The 18,227-nt window shown below is 43.1% G+C and overlaps 1 non-coding gene across 1 annotated transcript; it reads left to right on the top strand.

Annotated features, from left to right (window-relative positions):
* Positions 1 to 5,264: 5,264 nt before the first annotated feature.
* Trnat-ggu (transfer RNA threonine (anticodon GGU)) lies at positions 5,265 to 5,338 on the top strand. Its single transcript has one exon. It is a non-coding gene; the product is annotated as a tRNA-Thr (tRNA).
* Positions 5,339 to 18,227: the final 12,889 nt, after the last annotated feature.

The following is an 18,227-nucleotide window of genomic DNA, read 5'->3' as shown; positions in this document are numbered from 1 at the left end:
TAAAATTATGTTGTTATTCACAGCTGGTGAATTCTGTAGTAACATCTGCTTCCTCCCTTCTGAAATGATGACTGCTATCGTCTGTAATTAATGGTGCTGATATTCTCACCTCTCTGCAATCTGTGCATAATTTTGATGAGGCCTGTGGAGGCGTTTTTCTTCTCTAAAATTGTGGATGACACTACCTAATGCTGGTGACTCCACTACATAGTTATCTCTGAAAGACTGACCACCTCCATTTCAAAAAGATCTAACATGTGAAATCAAACTTACTGTTCTCTCATATTTCTCAAAAGCCAGACAACATTAATAGTAACCTGAGACTTTGTGAAAATGATTCATTTATCCATAATACAGCACTATGTGCAAAAAGCTCCACAAATATCGACTCAGATCTTAGGTGTCGAAGTGGTGCAAATACTGGCATTTTATTTTAAACATTCAGCAACATAAAATTGTGCCCATCACAAAATGCAGAAAGATTAAATTGCATGACTTAAGTATCGATAAGTCACAACTGGAATCAGTCAACTCATACAAATATCTGGGTGGAAAAATGAGTTGGGGAATAAAATGGAATGCTCACTTACGCTCATTGATATGTTACACAGGTGGCAGACTTCGGTTTAGTGGCAGGATACTGGGAAAAATGTAGTCATTCTACAAAGTAAGTAGCTTACAAATCGCTTGAGTATCTCCTCTCAAAATATTGTTCAGATGTTTGTTCAAAATGATTCAAATGGCTCTGAGCACTATGGGACTTAACATCTGGGGTCATCAGTCCCCTAGAAGTTAGAACTACTTAAACCTAACTAGCCTAAGGACATCACACACTACCATGCCCAAGGCAGGATTTGAACCTACGACTTTAGCAGTCTCGCGGTTCCGGACTGAAGCACCTAGACCGCACGGCAACCACAGCCGGTTCGGATGTTTCTAACCCATACCAAATAGCACTTACAGGAGGTATTGAATACATACTAAAAATGGCTGTATGAATGGTCACAGGTTTAAGTGAAAACAGCACTAGAGTCTGTGACAGCGGAGGGGTCTTCTGGCTGTCAGCCCCACCTAGGGGGTGGCCACTGGAAATCCATCATTGTGACGGTCCCAAATTACTGTGTGTGTGGGGGGGGGGGGGGGCGGCAAAGCTGTGAGTGTGGGCTGGCTGGCTGAAGTTAAAGGGACCAACCTGCAAGGTCATTAGTCCTTCATCCCGTATGTACCAAATCAGGAATAATCCTAAGGACACAAAAGGCAAATCCTGAGAAGCCCGACTGTAACCATGATACAACATAGAGATAAAATAAAGGAGGAATAGGAGGGGAGTGAGAGGGTTAAGGTGGGCGAACTGCTATGACTGGAATGTAGTCAGAGGCTCTCGGAGCATGGCTTGCAGTGGGTGATGCACCCTCCACATCCAACCAGTACCACCTCACCGTCTGCTACCGCAAGTAAACCAGCAGCACAGACAATATGATAAAATTTTAGGGAAGGTAAAAATATTAAACGGCAAACGTAAAAGAATAAGGAGAACAAAAAGGTGAGAAGAGTAAGGGCCAGGCCAGACAGCCAAGCAATGGCTGCTGTGTGTCCCCTGGACCACAGCAGCCGAGGGGTGCCCCCTCCAACCCTTCAGGCAGTCAATGAAGCCAAAGTGGTCCAAATCACAGACATGAGTAGAAAGCACCTTCGCAGGCGAAACGTAAAACCAGGTCACCCACTTTGGCATCTTCCACTACCACCAGATGTGGTGTGTCAGGAAGGTTAAGAGATCACTGCAAAGCAGTCAAATTTTGGCAGTCTAGCAGGATGTGAAGCATAGTCAAGTGGGCACCATATTGACAATGAAGTGGGTTCTCACGTTAGAGAATGTGGCCATGGGGCAGCCAAGTGTGGCTAATGTGTATCTGACAAAGGACAGTGGACTCCCAGTGAGAAGGGAAGACTGCTACATGGCCGTGGTCTCCTTTATTGCCCTCTGTTTGTCGAGTCCAGGGCAGACCACTCTGAGTTCAGGATCTCTGACAATTGATGGCATAGAATCAACTGTATGTTCAGTTCCAGATCGCCCATTTCGAAAATCGGCATCCTGATAACCAACATTGCCCAGTGGTTTTTATGTTCATTCACTGACATCCCAACGTGTCCAGGGATCCAAACAAAGACGACCAGCCATCCAGTTTGATGGAGGTCAGAAAGAAGATCCTGGATAGTCATGACTAATGAGTGAAGAGGATAGCACTGGTCTATAGCTGAAAAGCTGCTTAGGGAGTCGCTACAGATAAGAAGCCTCTAGCCAGTGCAAGGAGGAGCATGGCTAAGAGCTCATTTGATGGACACCAATTCAGCAGTGAAGACACTGAATCCGTTCAGGAGAGAGCATAGTTCACTGCACCATGCATGTTTGCATGCAAAACTGGTTTCTCCATCGTCCGTTGATCAGTCAATGAATACCACTTGCTAACCAAGAAATTCATTGAGGATGGCCAGGAGCAGGTGGTGAAACACCATTGAGTCAACTGAATATTATACTCCAAAGAATAAATCGAGAAAGATTCAGGGGCAGGGTACACATCATGGGGGGGGGGGGGGGGCATATATGATTGCTCCCTAACAAGAGGCAACAGTGGGGGAAATTGAGTTCAGAGCAGCCGAACTGCAACTGGACCCCAGTTCTTGTTCTCTGTTGTGGGAGGTGGATCTCCCTACTAGGAGAAAGGACATGGTAGTTAGGTTGCTTAGGGCAACTGCAAACATGTTCAGCACAATTGAGTAGCTGTTGTTGGTACCTGATTCATAAGGAGGGTCCTCAGCCTCTGTAGGCCGTTCACAGGAGTAGTTTGAAAGGCTCCTGTTCGAAGTCATATCCCACAGTGGTGTACAGAGTCTAGTGACCACAATTTTGAGGGCAATGCTAAACCATATGCCACACTCCCATAATCAAGACGGGAGATGATCAGGGCTTTGTAAGATAGCAAAAGCGTAGTGCATTCTGCACCCCAACTGGCGTTACTGAGGCAGCAAAGTGTACTAAAGTGTAGCTAGCATCTTTGCTTCAGTTGGCAAAGATGAGGAAGCCAAATCAGCTGGGCATTGAAGACCCGTCCCAAGAAGTGATAAGTCTCCAACATATTGAGTAATGGTCGTCAACGTAAAGGTCTGGTTGTGGATGAGCAGTATGACAGCGACAGAAGTGCAAGGCCCAAGTCTTGGTGGGCTGAAATCTGAAAGTCGTGAGTGAGAGACCATAACTGCACCTTTCGAATGGTGTCCTGCAGTTGGTGTTCAGCAATGCCTGCACTAGAGGAACAATAGTAAAAGCATGTATTATCGGCATACAAGGACGGCAATACTGCTGCTGTACCATCAGTGGCCTTTAGGAAGAGAGGGACACTTAATATAGGGCCCTGCAGGACCCCAATCTCTGGTATATTGGGGGGGGGGGGGGGGGCTACTATGAGAAGCACAAACTCTAAACTTGGAAGGTACAGTATGACAAGAAGGTCTGGACAGAAATCAGATGTTTCTGTAAGTTAGTGAGGACGTTGTGTCGTCATGTAATGCCAGAAGCATTTTTTAGGTCGAAGAAGACAGCAAAAAGGTGTCAAAGTCAGTCTAAGCTGTCTAGATGACAGACTCCAAGCGAACCTAATTATCAGCAGCAGGACAATGCCACTTCCTCGTCACTGAAATGGGTACTCACCCATGATCCAGATAGGATTGAACATGACAATGAGATGACGTTGACAATCCACTGGTAGGTGTTTTAGCATTTGGTTGTGGTTGTGGATGTGGTCTGGCCCTAGGGCTGTATCAAGGCAAAGAGCTAGGGCACAGAATAATTTCCACTCGCTGAATGGATTATTATATGGTTCCAGGTGGCGTGTAGTGAAAGATAAGTGCAGTCGCTCCATCTGCTGTTTAAGAACACGAAAGGCAGGTTGACAGTTCTCAGCCGCAGAGGTTCAAGCATAAAGCAGAATAAAATGCTCGGGTATGGCACCTGGGTCAGTGAAAATAGCATCTTTCAAGGAAATGCCAAATACACCTGCAGAGGACTGGTTTCCATAGAGGTGTCTGATCATCTGCAAAGGAGTCATACATGGTCCAAAAGCTGAAATGTACCATTCCTAGCATTCTTGCTTCCATCATTTCATAAAGTGCTGGACCCAGACACAGAACCATTTAAACGCAATGAGTTGCTCGAACGATGGATGCCACTAATGGCATTGGAGAGCCTGCCTACTATCTCTAATGATCTCAGCAATTTCTGAGGCCCACTGACGTACTGTCTTCCAATGGGGGGGGGGGGGGGGGATCCCAAAGAATAAAGGATCACTAAGTCGGCTGCCAATAGAATGACTGCTGCTGCACTCTGGATGGCCAAGTCAATGGTTCCATATGGAATGGAGCTCAGATCAACAGTGGTGTGAAAGTATCCCAGTTGGCACTGTGGAGTGCCCATCTGGTTGGGCACACAGGGGAGTGATGCTAAGGAAGAGTCACGAAAACTCGGAAGTGGTTGCTAACACACAGGTTTTTTGGGTACTACAGTGTTTGGACATTCCCTGTAACAGCTGCACCATTTAGAATGATCCCTTTCAGTCAGAACACTGATCATCTGCAGAAATTCATGAAGCCCTCCTGTTTGACCTGTTACTAAATAATTTTGTTAAGTCATTTTCAATGTATTTTCCATCAGCATACACAGGATAACAGGAAAATATTAAGTTCTAACAAAATATTGAAATGTTGAAACAAATGCCATATTTTTCACTTGAAATATCGAGACAGAAGCAATCACCAAAATTAGACTTTTGAAGATATAGCAAAACCGCTATGTACACTGATAGAGAATTCAATTTAGAATGTCGGCATCAAATACTGATCAAAATTGTATGTACCCTTCAAGTTATGTTTCAGACAATTTAATAAATGAGGTTCTGAGAAAAAAAAAAACGAGTTTAAACTTTTCCATTACATCTTTTGCAGTTGCATACATATAGTCAACAATGCCTGGACCATACACCAATGCTACCAGATCCCATAGGAGGTTCTCCTCCATCATCTTTCTGGCCATGCTGGTCCAGCAGGCCTCACATAGACCGAACTCTTATGGGAATCGGTAGGTTAACTACCGAGAGTGATGAGTATGGTGGGCAGGAACACTACAAATGAAGTGTGTGGACAGAGGATTGGAAGTGGGGTTCTCACAGGGAGTGTGCCAGAAATCAGTCCCTGTAGTCGCACTATCCTCTGTCCCCTCGATGGCTCAGTCGGATAGAGCATCTGCCAGGTAAGCAGGAGATCCCGGGTTCGAGTCCCGGCTGGGGCACACATTTTCAGCTGACCCTGTTGATATCTATGAATGGCTGTAAGCAGCTAATGGTGTGAATTTCAAAAAATTTTCATTAAAAAATAATTTATGTGAAGAAACACTTGAAAATGCAGTGCCAGCCTGGATGTTTGATCACATTCTGTTTATAGGAAGGCTTGTTGGAGTTACGTCTGCACCGATCAAACTATCATCACACCAAGGGATGTCTAGAGCAAACATTGGTGTTAAGGAAGTTATACTGGCACCCACCAAAAGAGAATGGGTCGCTATGGTATTGTTTAGTTGGGAATCTACTGCTATCTGAACGTGTCATCTATACCAACTGAGCCAAAGTGATCCACACATTTCTGTAACTGCTGTACAACATTTTCCTTTACAAACGCCCTTACAGTTGCATCAGAAATGAGAGATGTGATGTGCAGTTTCTTGCATGTGTTGTGTAAAATACATTGATGCTGTCTTGTTCCAATATATTCTTAATGGGTAATAAGCCCGCACACAACACACTTTTGGAGACATCTTCTATCACTACCAGTAGGTCCCTTTTTCTGTTCCACTTGCTTCTGGAGCAGTAGGAGAACAAGTATGTGCCTCTGTCAAGTAATTTCAAGCGTTCAGTTAGAGTGAACCTGTGGGACTTTTACTCTGCAATATGGATCACTATGGGTGCCCTTCAGTTGTGTTGTCAAGTATTCATTGGAACACAAAGTTAGTGTTCCTGGCTTCTGGCCGGTGGTAAATACATAGCATGCTGTGATCTGGTGACTGCTCTATGTGCTGAAATGTACGGTAGTCTAGCAGTAGTGACTTTTTCTCATCTTGAAATGTCATGGATAAGAAGGAAACAGACTATTACTCCCATAAGATGCCACTGGTTCATCACATAAATTTACTATTGCTGACAGTCGTTTTATATCGAATTATGTGAACATACCCCAATTTTCAAACTGTAATTGGATACAAATTTCATAAAAAGTTGTTGTTAATATCTTTCGGAACCTATAAATGGGTTGCATTAGAATGAATGTTGCATTTTGCGTCCAAGGTAGTAATTTCACCTCTGAAAGTATGTTAGTGTAGGGCGCGGAACTTGCTAAATGGATGTATGTTTAAGAACTGTTGGATGGCATTAACTCACTATCAGCATTTTCCCACTACGTGTTACTGCACTGCCAACTTGTGTGCAAAAGTCTGATTCTCAAGAAATACAAAATAATGTTCTACTGGTTCAAAAATGCACTGCTCATGATAAGTGTGTACAGTATGTTCAGCTTCCAATTTGGGGTAGTTTCAGGTCTGAAAAAGAAATATGAATACCTGAACATAATTATTCAATGGATAGTACTAGTGTGTGTCTAAAAACACCTATTCTGTGAGTTTGAAGTTACAGTAGAAATGTAAAATGTGCTGGGCAAAGTATCAGAGTTGATTCATTCAACCAAAAGTCCACAGGATTTGTACAAAAAGTAGTGAGACTGAGCTTGTGAGTCAAAATCTATAGCAGATATCGCTACAATGACTTAGTACTCTTCAATTTATGACTCTGCAGAGTCAACAACCCTCTGCATGATATTTTCATGCTTCAATTGGAGCCAGGTGCCATGAATGCTGAGTCCAGGATGGACTCCAAAGCCCTCATCATAGCTGCTTGGACCACCTAAACAGTCACAGGACTGTGTCCTTTCAGGGGAGTTTTTAGTTTGGGAAACAAGAAACGGTCTGGCAGGGCCACATCGAGACTGTGGGGGGAGGGGGGAGGAGGAGATCACTGGAATCCCTCTCTTGACCAGGTAACTGGTCACCATGAAGCAGGTGTGATTCGGCCTGTTATCATGATGCAGCTTCCAAACATCAGCAGCGATGGGCCTCACGTGATGTACCATGGTTTTCAGTCTCTTGAGCACTTCGCAATAGAAAGGGCTGTTGACAGTTTGGCCTTGAGGTGCAAACTCACGATGAACCACACCCCTGATATCGAAAAACACAATCAGCACTGCTTTCACCTTCGATTTGCTCATACGAGTCTTTCTTGCACATGGTGACGCTGCAGTGTGCCATTCGGCACTCATGCGCTTTGTTTCCATGGGCCCTATTCTTTATCGTTTTATCGTTCATACCAATTGGTGTAGGAAGTTAGTCTCGGTAGTGACGTCATTTACGGTTCTTTCTCGAAATATCCTATTCAGTAAGCTTCTGAGACCTGTTACCGAACAGTCCTCCCACCCGATTTTACTATAATTGTACCGAGAGGTTTTGGATTTCGGTGTGGCCCTGTCGATCGGTGAGCTGTGGTTTATGTACACCAATAATTTTTTATTTTAAACATATATTTAGCTGTTTTAGCTTTGGATTTAGTAATTGTGTTACTAAAAAATCACCAGAGGATGCATCCGGTTGGAAAGTGATTTCATAATAGACTATTTTCCTTTGTTAGAAATATGGTCAGGTTAGGTTGTTACTGTGAATGATTACATGGGGGGGGGGGGGGGGGGGGACGTTTTCGGTCAATATTCTCTCAAAATACGTGTTATTTTTATGCAAATAAGAGTTTAAAGATCATTAAGTATCAAGACATCGGCTCTGCTTACGTATATTATATATGTATGAACTGACGTTACTAGTGACTTTGTGTACTTTTCCCACAAATGGTTTAGTTAGTAATTATTGAAACGTGTTTACAACTTTCAAGTAACAATGGAAATCAATTATGTGAAGCCTGACGTTGGGAACCTTCCAAACTATGACGCATTTCTGACTTACGCAGCATCATTTGGCAATGAAGTCAGCCTACGTTCCTCTAAAGAATAGTACGAGAATTGAGTGCTCTGTTTCTATTGTTTGGTGTGTTCAAGTGGTTCGCGCACTGATGGACGGAAAAAAATTTCCTATTCATATACGCAACACGTTCTCAGACATTGTTACTCACGTAAGTTAAGATTTTTCTGCAATGTTCATTATTACTTACATGTAAGAGCGCGCTTCCTTAGTAATGATTTCGCGATTACTGTGTGTTTAAAAAACGAAATATGAAATTGCTGGAGATGAAATTGCTGTGAGTGGAACAACCGACAGTGGCCTTTATGTTTTTTTCCGAATATGTAGCTATTTCCGAGTTGCGGTTAGACAGGAATCTAAGAGCACAACTCAAATTACTGGGAATGTAGGTAGGAGCAGTCATCTTCATAATCTTGCTTGTCACCACTGTTTATCTGCGATCGAATCCTCAACAACAATAGACAGAGATGAAATATCTCCGTCGTAATATTTTTAGACTGTAGCACCATATAAGAAACATTTTCATTCATGGGATGCATATTATGAACTTCGACGAACTGCAGGAGCTCTCGAAAATGCGTTTTTTCACTTTTGCTTTTAAGACCCAAATCGTTGACGTATCGTATAGAGAAGTTGGCTACTTAATCATTTGGATCTCTCGGAGCGATTTGTAACCACATTGTTTATCTTCTTATTCTTCGAAACTCTCAGAATCAATTTTTCCGGTGTTTTTATAGATGTATTAGTACAACGTGGTACTACACACTATTCCTAACTCATTTTCCGAAACGTAAAATCCAATACACGATGTCAGTGTGAATGAGAATAGGATGACATAATGCGGCATTTACGACAATCTGCAGAAGACAGTCAAATATGCTATCGTTATTATGCATGCATGGAAACATGCCGTCAGGGAAACTGTAAAAATTTCTATGCATTTCAGCTGAGAATCATGGAAATGGATATCCTGCGTCTGATACTGTTAAGGAGGGGGCCAGAGCGATGAAGGCGGGCACGTCAGCTCGATGGAATGCGGCGTCATGCGTTATGGCAACGTAAACGCAATTTTCGGTACTTTTTAAGAATAGCGCGCCTGTGTCGTCTGCTAGCCGCTTTGTGTTCGTGGCGCTGTGCGCGCTGCACTGCGCGTGCGCGGATCTGCGGCCGCTTGCTTTTGATTTGCTTGCGCGACGCGAACCGAAAACAGCGCTTCGGTTCTGTAGATCCGCACGGTATCGCTTCCGAAATGCATACTGAATAATACAGGGGCTCTAATTCGAGCACTAGACCGTTCGGTGCTCTGGAGTACCGAAACGATCGGCACAATGGCGGAAAGATACAGAATAGCCACCCAGAAGTCTTCTCTTACCAGACCTAAGTCCAGAACATGAGAGCTTCGCACATCTTAAATCTCCTCTCCCACACGACAGCACAAACTTATGTCGAACCACGGCAAGAGTTACAAAACCTGCGTCTCTTGAGGAAAGGGAAACCACCTATTATTGACTAAGTTTTCACAGAGGGGGAAGCTGTTTTTCTCCAGTCACATCTCTTCCCACAGCAACAAGTGAACAGGCACAATCTTAAAGATCTTTATCTAAATCGCCTTTATCTAAATTATTAGTCCCTGCTTTGAGGTCTAATAAAGACTATCTCTAAACGTTTCTCAGACGCCGGAGTTTCTTATACAACCGAAGTGGCCGATGGAAGTGGGTCACAAGCCTATTTGTAGTATCGGCGAACACAAAAACTTGTGAACTTTTATTACACGTGGTTCTGCACACACATGCCTGGTTTACAACTCCACTGGATACACATCCCTTCAGTCCGTAGCCCCCAGCCCAGCCTTTGGCTGGCACCATTGCAGGTACTGTGGCATTTCTCGATGAGGGGCTGCTCTGTCTGCCCTGTATGACTGCGGGCCTATCCAACAATATTTACTAACGGATGAGCTTGCCTCCTATTGCCTTTAACTCGCAAAATCCCGTTTCTACGAGCTAAGACTCATAAAAATACCTCATGCTTTTAGCACCCTACCGGGCTCCATCAACGTCTGCTCAGGCCATTAACTTCCTAGAGTCTCGTTAAAGATGCATCAGGTTAGAACAAAATCTTTAATGATTCTCTGTATACAAAAAATAGGTGAGAGAGTAACTTGTCCTCTCTCAATTGTCTTGGCAGGCATCCACACATGCATACTTTTGAAATCCTGACAAAATCTTCGGGGCCATCTTGGCGCAGATCTTCCTCATCGACAATTCTTTGGTGGTGGTGGTGGTGTGCACTATCATTTTATCAAGTACGAGGTCGTTTGCTATCATCCTGAAACTCATCTGACAGTTGGTGTACAATGAAACGTGCACACAGTTGATGTTTTCGTCAGTTTTGCTGGTTGGCGGGTGTCCGTAGTAGTACTCATCCTCAACATTGTTCTGGCCCTCTTTAAAGCTCTTCACCCACCTGAAAACCTGAGATTATAACAGGTAATCATCGCCGTAGACTTGTCAACACACATCCAATGTTTCTGTACCCGATTTTCCTAGTTTCACACATAACTTGATGGGGTAACGTTGCTCCATCGTTTGCTGCATGTTGCACCACGACCGACATCTTTGAGCTGCGTCCACTCAACGCACTATGCTGCTGAGACAACAGCCGCTGGCGACTAGACACACCCCCACCCCCACCCCCACCACCACCACCACCACCACCATTATTCCCCCTGGGCGAGCACGCACTGCCATGTAGTCTAGTCTGCCAAAAAATCACTCATTACTTTTTATACAAACCCTGTATATTGCTAGTGCTATACTGCTAGTTGGTTGTTCAATTTTGGAGAATGTCTTATGCCCTTTCTGGGAACAGAACATTTATTTCTTCCTTTTTAACTTACCAAAAGCTCGTTTAAGCCACGTAGAATACAATCGTGACAGTGAAAAGTGGTGGGCCAACACAGCAAGATTCAGTGTTGAGCTCCGAGATGTTACAACAAGAGCAAAAGATACAATCTTCATGTGGCAATTTGACAAGTTCCTAGAAAATGCCGTTTTGTTCTTTAAGGTGGGAGGCTCGCTGTTCGTTCATTAGCCTGAACAGCATCACTTCAGGTAAGTTGTTCATTGTTTCTGCCATAAAATTGACTTGAAAATTCAGTAACTTGCTGTGTGTATGACGCCTGTCGCCATTTACGAGGGCTAATTGGAAAGTAAAAAAACAGTAGGTCGCAAAATGGAAACCGCAGTGAAAATCAAAACTGTTTCATTTGCAACAATTTTGCTACAAATGGCTCTGAGCACTATGGGGCTTAACTTCTAAGGTCATCAGTCCCCTAGAACTTGGAACTAGTTAAACCTAACTAACCTAATGACACCACACACAACCATGCCTGAGGCAGGATTCGAACCTGCGACCGTAGCGGTCACATGGTTCCACACTGTAGCACGTAGAACCGCTTGGCCACTCCGGCCGGCCAACAGTTAGCTACACCTTCCAGCTACTCCTCTGCACAGTCACTGCTCAGACGTAACACATCTGCCATAGTGTTGTACCAACTTCTTAAGTCCCTTGTTATATAAGAAAGTCGTCAGTGGCTTCTGACAATTTTCTACTCTGGACTGCAGATCGTTGTCTGTGTCAAAATATTGTCTTCATAGCCAGTGGTTCATTTGAGCAGAGATGAACCTCAGGGTTGGGCAATTGGCTGTATTGTGGGTGATCAAACACTTCACATCGAAAACGCTGCAGGAGCATCTTCATTGCCCCTGCAGAGTGCGGCTGACAATAATTGTCTAGAATTAACCACATGACAGTTATGTTATGTGGCTTGCCTAGCTTCAGGCGAAATCTTTCGGCAGGCCATCATACTTGCCGGGAGAAGCTAATTTCTAGCCATCTTTACGTTCTCATTATGATCTCACAACTAAAAACAGTGACATTATGCGATCGACTTGGTACTAGACACAGTGCCCAATGCATCTGGGCAAAGCTTATTCAGTTTTCCACTCTATTTTCCATTTCGTAACAGATAGTTATTTACTTTCCAAATAACCCTCATAGAGATCCTATGGAGGTGGCTGATGTTAAGTATGCACTGTAAAAGTTCTGCAACATGACAGCAAATTCAAATGGCTATGTTATCTACGTGTGAGTGGCCAGCTGAGCCATGTGCACTGGTCAACAGCACTATTGTTCGCCGGCTCAATCACCTGTGCGCTGATGGGTATGATTTATAATGTATTTACAGAGTGCTACTGCTTTCACTGCAGACAACACAGTCTACATCTACACCCATACTCCGCAAGCCACCTGACGGTGTGTGGCGGAGGGTACCTTGAGTACCTCTATCGGTTCTCTCTTCTATTCCAGTCTTGTATTGTTCGTGGAAAGAAGGATTGTCTGTATACCTCTGTGTAGGCTCTAATCTCTCTGATTTTATCCTCATAGTCTCTTCACGAGATATACGTAGGAGGGAGCAATATACTGCTCGACTCATTCGTGAAGGTATGTTCTCGAAACTTCAACAAAAGCCCGTACCGAGCTACTGAGCATCTCTCCTGCAGAGTCTTCCACTGGAGATAATCTATTATCTCCGTAACACTTTAGCAATTACTAAATGATCCTGTAACGAAGCGCTCTGCTCTCTGTTGAATCTCTTCTATCAACCCTATCTGGTACGGACCCCACACTGGTGAGCAATATTCAAGCAGTGGGCGAACAAGCGTACTGTAACCTACTTTCTTTGTTTTCGGATTGCATTTCCTTAGGATTCTTCCAGTGAATCTCAGTCTGGCATCTGCTTTACCGACTACCAACTTTATATGATCATTCCATTTTAAATTGCTCCTAATGCCTACTCCCAGATAATTTATGGAATTAACTGCTTCCAGTTGCTGACCTATATTGTAGCTAAATGATAAAGGACCTTTCTTTCCTTGTATTCGCAGCACATTACACTTGTCTACATTGAGATTCAATTGCTATTCCCTGCACCGAGCATCAATTCATTCCAAATCCTGCTGCATTTCAGTACAATTTTCCATTGTTACAACCTCTTGATATACCGGGTGATCAAAAAGTCGGTATAAATTTGAAAACTGAATAAATCACAGACTAATGTAGATTGAGAAGTACAAATTGATGGACATGTTTGGAATGACATGGGGTTTTATTAGAACCAAAAAATATAAAAGTTCAAAAAATGTCCGAGAGATGGAGCTTCATCTGACCAGAATAGTAATAAATAGCGTAACAAAGTAGGACAAAGCAAAGATGATGTTCTTTACAGGAAATACTCAATATGTCCACCATCATTCCTCAACAATAGCTGTAGTCGAGGAATAATGTTGTGAACAGCACTGTAAAGCACGTCCAGTTATGGTGAGACAGCAGCGTCGGATGTTGTCTTTCACCATCCCTAGAGATGTCGGTCGATCACGATACACTTGTGACTTCAGGTAACCCCAAAATCAATAATCGCACGGACTGAGGTCTGGGGACCTGTGAGACCGAGCATGACGAAAGTGGTGGCTGAGCACACGATCATCGCCAAACGACACGCGCAAGAGATCTTTCACGCATCTAGTGATATGGGGTACAGCGCCATCCTGCGTAAACATCAAACGTTCCAGCAGGTGTTTATCAGCCAGGCTGGCGATGATGCGATTCTGTAACATACCCCCGTACCTCTCACCCGTCACGGTAGAAGTTACAAAACCAGAATCATGCATTTCCTCGAAGAAAAAAGGATCAATAATTGTAGATGTGGTAAATCCAAAACATACTGTGACTTTCTCGTCGTGCAATGGAGTTGCCACAACAGTTCTAGTATTTTCGGTAGCCCAAATTCTGCAGTTGTGGGCGTTGACAAACCCTTGGAGCATGAAATGAGCTTTGTCGGTTCACAACACGTTACTCAACCAATCGTCATCTTCCGCCATCTTTTCAAACGCCCACACCGCAAATGCCCTCCACTTCACTAAATCGCCAGGTAACAGTTCATGATGCCGATGGATTTTGTATGGATAGCATGAGAGGGTACGTCTCAGAGCCAACCAAACAGTAGTGTACAGAATGCTGGTGCGACGTGCGACTGCATGAGCACTGACTTCCCCGTGCATAGACGAACCCACTACAGTCTCCATTTCTTCTTGAACTGTCTCAACAGCATTATGCCTTGTGCTCGGTCGATCACTACAGGGTCTATCGTCTAAACAACTCGTGGCTTCGAACTTTGAAATCATTCTCACCACAGCTGCATTTGCCAACGGACCTTTACCAGTTCAACTCCCCTTTCTATGGCGATAGGATCTTAATGCTGAACTAGCACATTCCCCATTCTGATAATACAGCTTCACTAAAAGCGCCTTTTCAGGTACCATCAACATGCTGTGACTGCTGGCGCATCTGATTCTCTTTCTCATTACAACTCCTTTTATACACGATCATCATGCGCAGTCGCTGACATTTTGCTGTCCAGCACCATCTGTCAGACATTTTTTGAACGGCTCTAATAAAACCCCATGTCATTCCAAGCATGTGTGTGAATTTTTACCTCTCTATCTACATTTTCCGTGGTTTATTAAGTTTTCAAATTTATACTGACTTTTTGATCACCCGGTACTACAGCATCATCTGCAAAAAGCCTCAGTGAAATTCCGATGTTATCCACAAGGTCATTTATGTATATTGTGAACAGCAACAGTCCCACGCCACTCCCCTGCGGCACACCTGAAATCACTCTTACTTCTGAAGACTTCTTTCCATTGAGAATGACATGCTGCGTTCTGTTATCTAGGAACTCTATAATCCAATCACACAATTGGTCTGATAGTCCATATGCTCTTACTTTGTTCATTGAACTACTGTGGGGAACCACATCGAATGCCTTGCGAAAGTCAAGAAACACGGCATCCACCCTGGAACCCCTGTCTATGGCCCTCTGAGTCTCGTGGACGAATAGCGCGAGCTGGGTTTCACACAATCGTCTTTTTCGAAACCCATGGTGATTCCTTCTGAGTAGATTTCTAGTCTCCAGGAAAGTCATTATACTCTTATATAATAAGTGTTCCAAAATTATCCAACTGTACGACATTAGAGATATAGGTCTATAGTTCTGCACATCTGTTCGACGTCCCCAGTCAAGTTATTGCGTTCATGTTCCCCCTTCAGATCAAGCTAACAACTGTGCTGCATCACTGAGCAGTCATCTACCACCAGTTGGTGTTGCACTCTACTGGTGGTGGCAGTTCAGTTTTTGTCTTAAACTGTGATGTATGAATATGGTGTAGACCATTAATCTCAAAGACCTCACTGTTCATCCGTATTTAGTCTTACCACGTCTTCAGTACAAAAACTTGCAATCACATGTTATTTTCAAACAGCAGAAGAGAGCAATCATATGTATTACAATTAACACATAGAAAGTCCTGCAGAAACTACTTTGAATGATACAGTCCACTAAATAAATATGTGAGTAGTACAAACTTGGCTTAAAACGAGGAATTTATTCAACATAAGAATACCGAAAAAGTAGTAATTATGTTTTTCGTAAGTGACAAATAATGCCTTTCAGTTCATAAATAAGCTAGTTATTTTCTGTATTGGTAATCTTTTACTGTATGGAACTTAACTCCACATAAACTCTGATGGAATAAATTATATGAAAAATACTGAAAGGTGAATAAAAAATTGATTCTATTCTATGTTGTCAGCAGATGAAGTGAAATTAAAGTTGATGTCACCAACTGAGGCTTATTCAACCACAAGTAGACAAGTATTTAACCTGGACATGTGTTGCAACAATTATACTTAATTGTTACATCACACACACACACACACACACACACACACACACACACACACACACACACACACACACACACGACCAGTCTCTAGTGGCTAAGTCAGACTGCAAGCAGCAGCATATGATGGGACAGGCAACCAGGTGGTGGTAGTAAGGAGAAGGATGGGGCAGAGAGGGGGATGGATAGCAGGGTAGGGGTACAGGGGCAGTGAAATGCTGTTTGTCTGAGTGTACTGGGGACACGGTGGAGAGAGGGTAGGTTGGGTAGGTCAGGTCGGTCAGGTAGGTGCGGTTGGGAGGTTAGATGGAGAGTGGGAAGGAAGGAGAGGGGTAGCAGGAAAGGAGAGAAGTACAAAGACTCAAGGTTTGTTGGTGGAATAGAGGGCTGTGTAATGCTGGAATTGGAACAGGGAAGGAGCTAGATGGGTAAGGACAATGACCAATGAAGGTCAAGGACAGGAGGGTTCCAGGAACGTACGATGTACTGCAGGGAGAATTCCCACATGTGCAGTTCAGAAAAGCTGGTGTTGGTGGGAAGGACCCTTTTTGTTGTGCCTATCTGCGACTCAGCATTTCCCCTATATGGTAAGTAGCAATTACCCTTTTCATAATATTGGTCCATTGCATCCTGGAGTTTCCACTGTTTGATTTCACCTTATTTTTTGAAAATCCACATTGGGGGATATATATTTGGTCCAGCCATCCTCCAGCTTTTTCATCCCATTAGGAATGTAGGTTTGGTCAAACTGCGAAATACTCTTTGCCTGCAACTATCACTTCCTCATTTGATGAAAATTTCTTCCTAGCAAGCCAAAGTTTCAAGTTAGTGAACAGAAAGAAGTCACTTTGGGCTAAGTCTGGTGAACAGGGTTGATGAGGAACCAATTCAAAGCCCAATTCATCTACTTTGGCCATTGTTGTCACTGATGTACGAAACAACAATGCCGAGTTATGGTTCTACCTTTTTCCAAGTAATCTATTCGTTAGGAATCCAAAAATGCAGTGGCCATCACCTTACCAGCAGACACAATGGTCTTAGCCTTCTTCACTGCACTTTCACCAGCCTTCGTACATTGTTCTGACTACTGTTTTAAGTCTGGTATGTAATGATAGATCCAGGTTTCATGAACAACCACAAATTGACAGAAGAAGTCTTGCAGATTAATAGCAACATCACTAGACATCGTGTTGAGATGTTGTGCCGGATGCACTTTTGGTCGACTGAGCAATCACGTCACCCACCTCACACACAGTTTCTTTACAGCCAGTTCTCCATGGAGAGTATCACGCCCACGCTCAGTTTAGATGCCTGCAGTCTCATCAATCTCATGAACCGCGTATTTTGTCAGTGGCTTCCTTTGTGGTGATCTCAAATGGACAGCCAAAGTGTGCTTTGCCTTCAGTGCTTGTTCAAGTACATTTAACTATTTTAATCCAGAGGTAAATGGTCTTCAGTGATGTTGCAGAGTCCATTTGAAGTTCATTCAATTCCATTTTGATTTGTGTGGCAGTCCAACCTTTCGAATGAAAATGTTTAACAGCACGAAACTCTGTTATCTTCATTTTCTATCACAGTCGACACACCGACCAATTCAGAGGGCTACCAGCAATGAACTATGTGCTGTACATTTTCGAAATTATTTGTACTATCCTTGGAATAATCAAGCTTACCAACCATGAAGACCACAAAAATGTTCCATTCTTTCATGGAAATTTACCAATCTTACCAAATCACCCTCATATTTTGGTTTCCCTCTGTTTTAATAACACTGCAAATTGAAGAGCTCATTCATCAGACACTTTTCACTTTTATTGACAAAGTATCAGTAATGGTTATATTATCCATTACATTCTTGCTGTTATTACAGACCGTACAGCAGTTTTGCTTAAGGCTGACTTCATGCAGACATTTCTGTCTGCATTGTATTTTTCTTTTTGTATGTTCTTGATGACAACTGCTTCTCCTTTCATCAACTTACATGGAACATTTGTTGGTTTCATTTCTTTGTGAGTTTTCAACTTGCTTTTTCAGTCATTGTATTTATTGTCCTTGCACAACTCACTTTCTTGGTTTGGAACTTTACATTACTCAGCTTCCAAAGTTTCTGTGGAGTTTCTTATGTGTTGCAATCGATGCTGTGGCATTGACTTCAAATTTGTGTCCCTCAGTTTTGGGATAGTGCCAATGAAAGCATTCTTAACAAAAAAGTTTTTAAGTATAAACACTGGCGGTGCATTAAAGAAAAGCTAATCAGAATTCGTGAATTTTTTTTTTCAATTTGCAGTTCCTTTTGACAAAAAAGCTAA

This window comes from Schistocerca gregaria, chromosome X (assembly GCF_023897955.1).
Source record: "Schistocerca gregaria isolate iqSchGreg1 chromosome X, iqSchGreg1.2, whole genome shotgun sequence".
NCBI lineage: Eukaryota > Metazoa > Arthropoda > Insecta > Orthoptera > Acrididae > Schistocerca > Schistocerca gregaria.
This window is presented reverse-complemented; position numbering and strand designations above follow the sequence as displayed.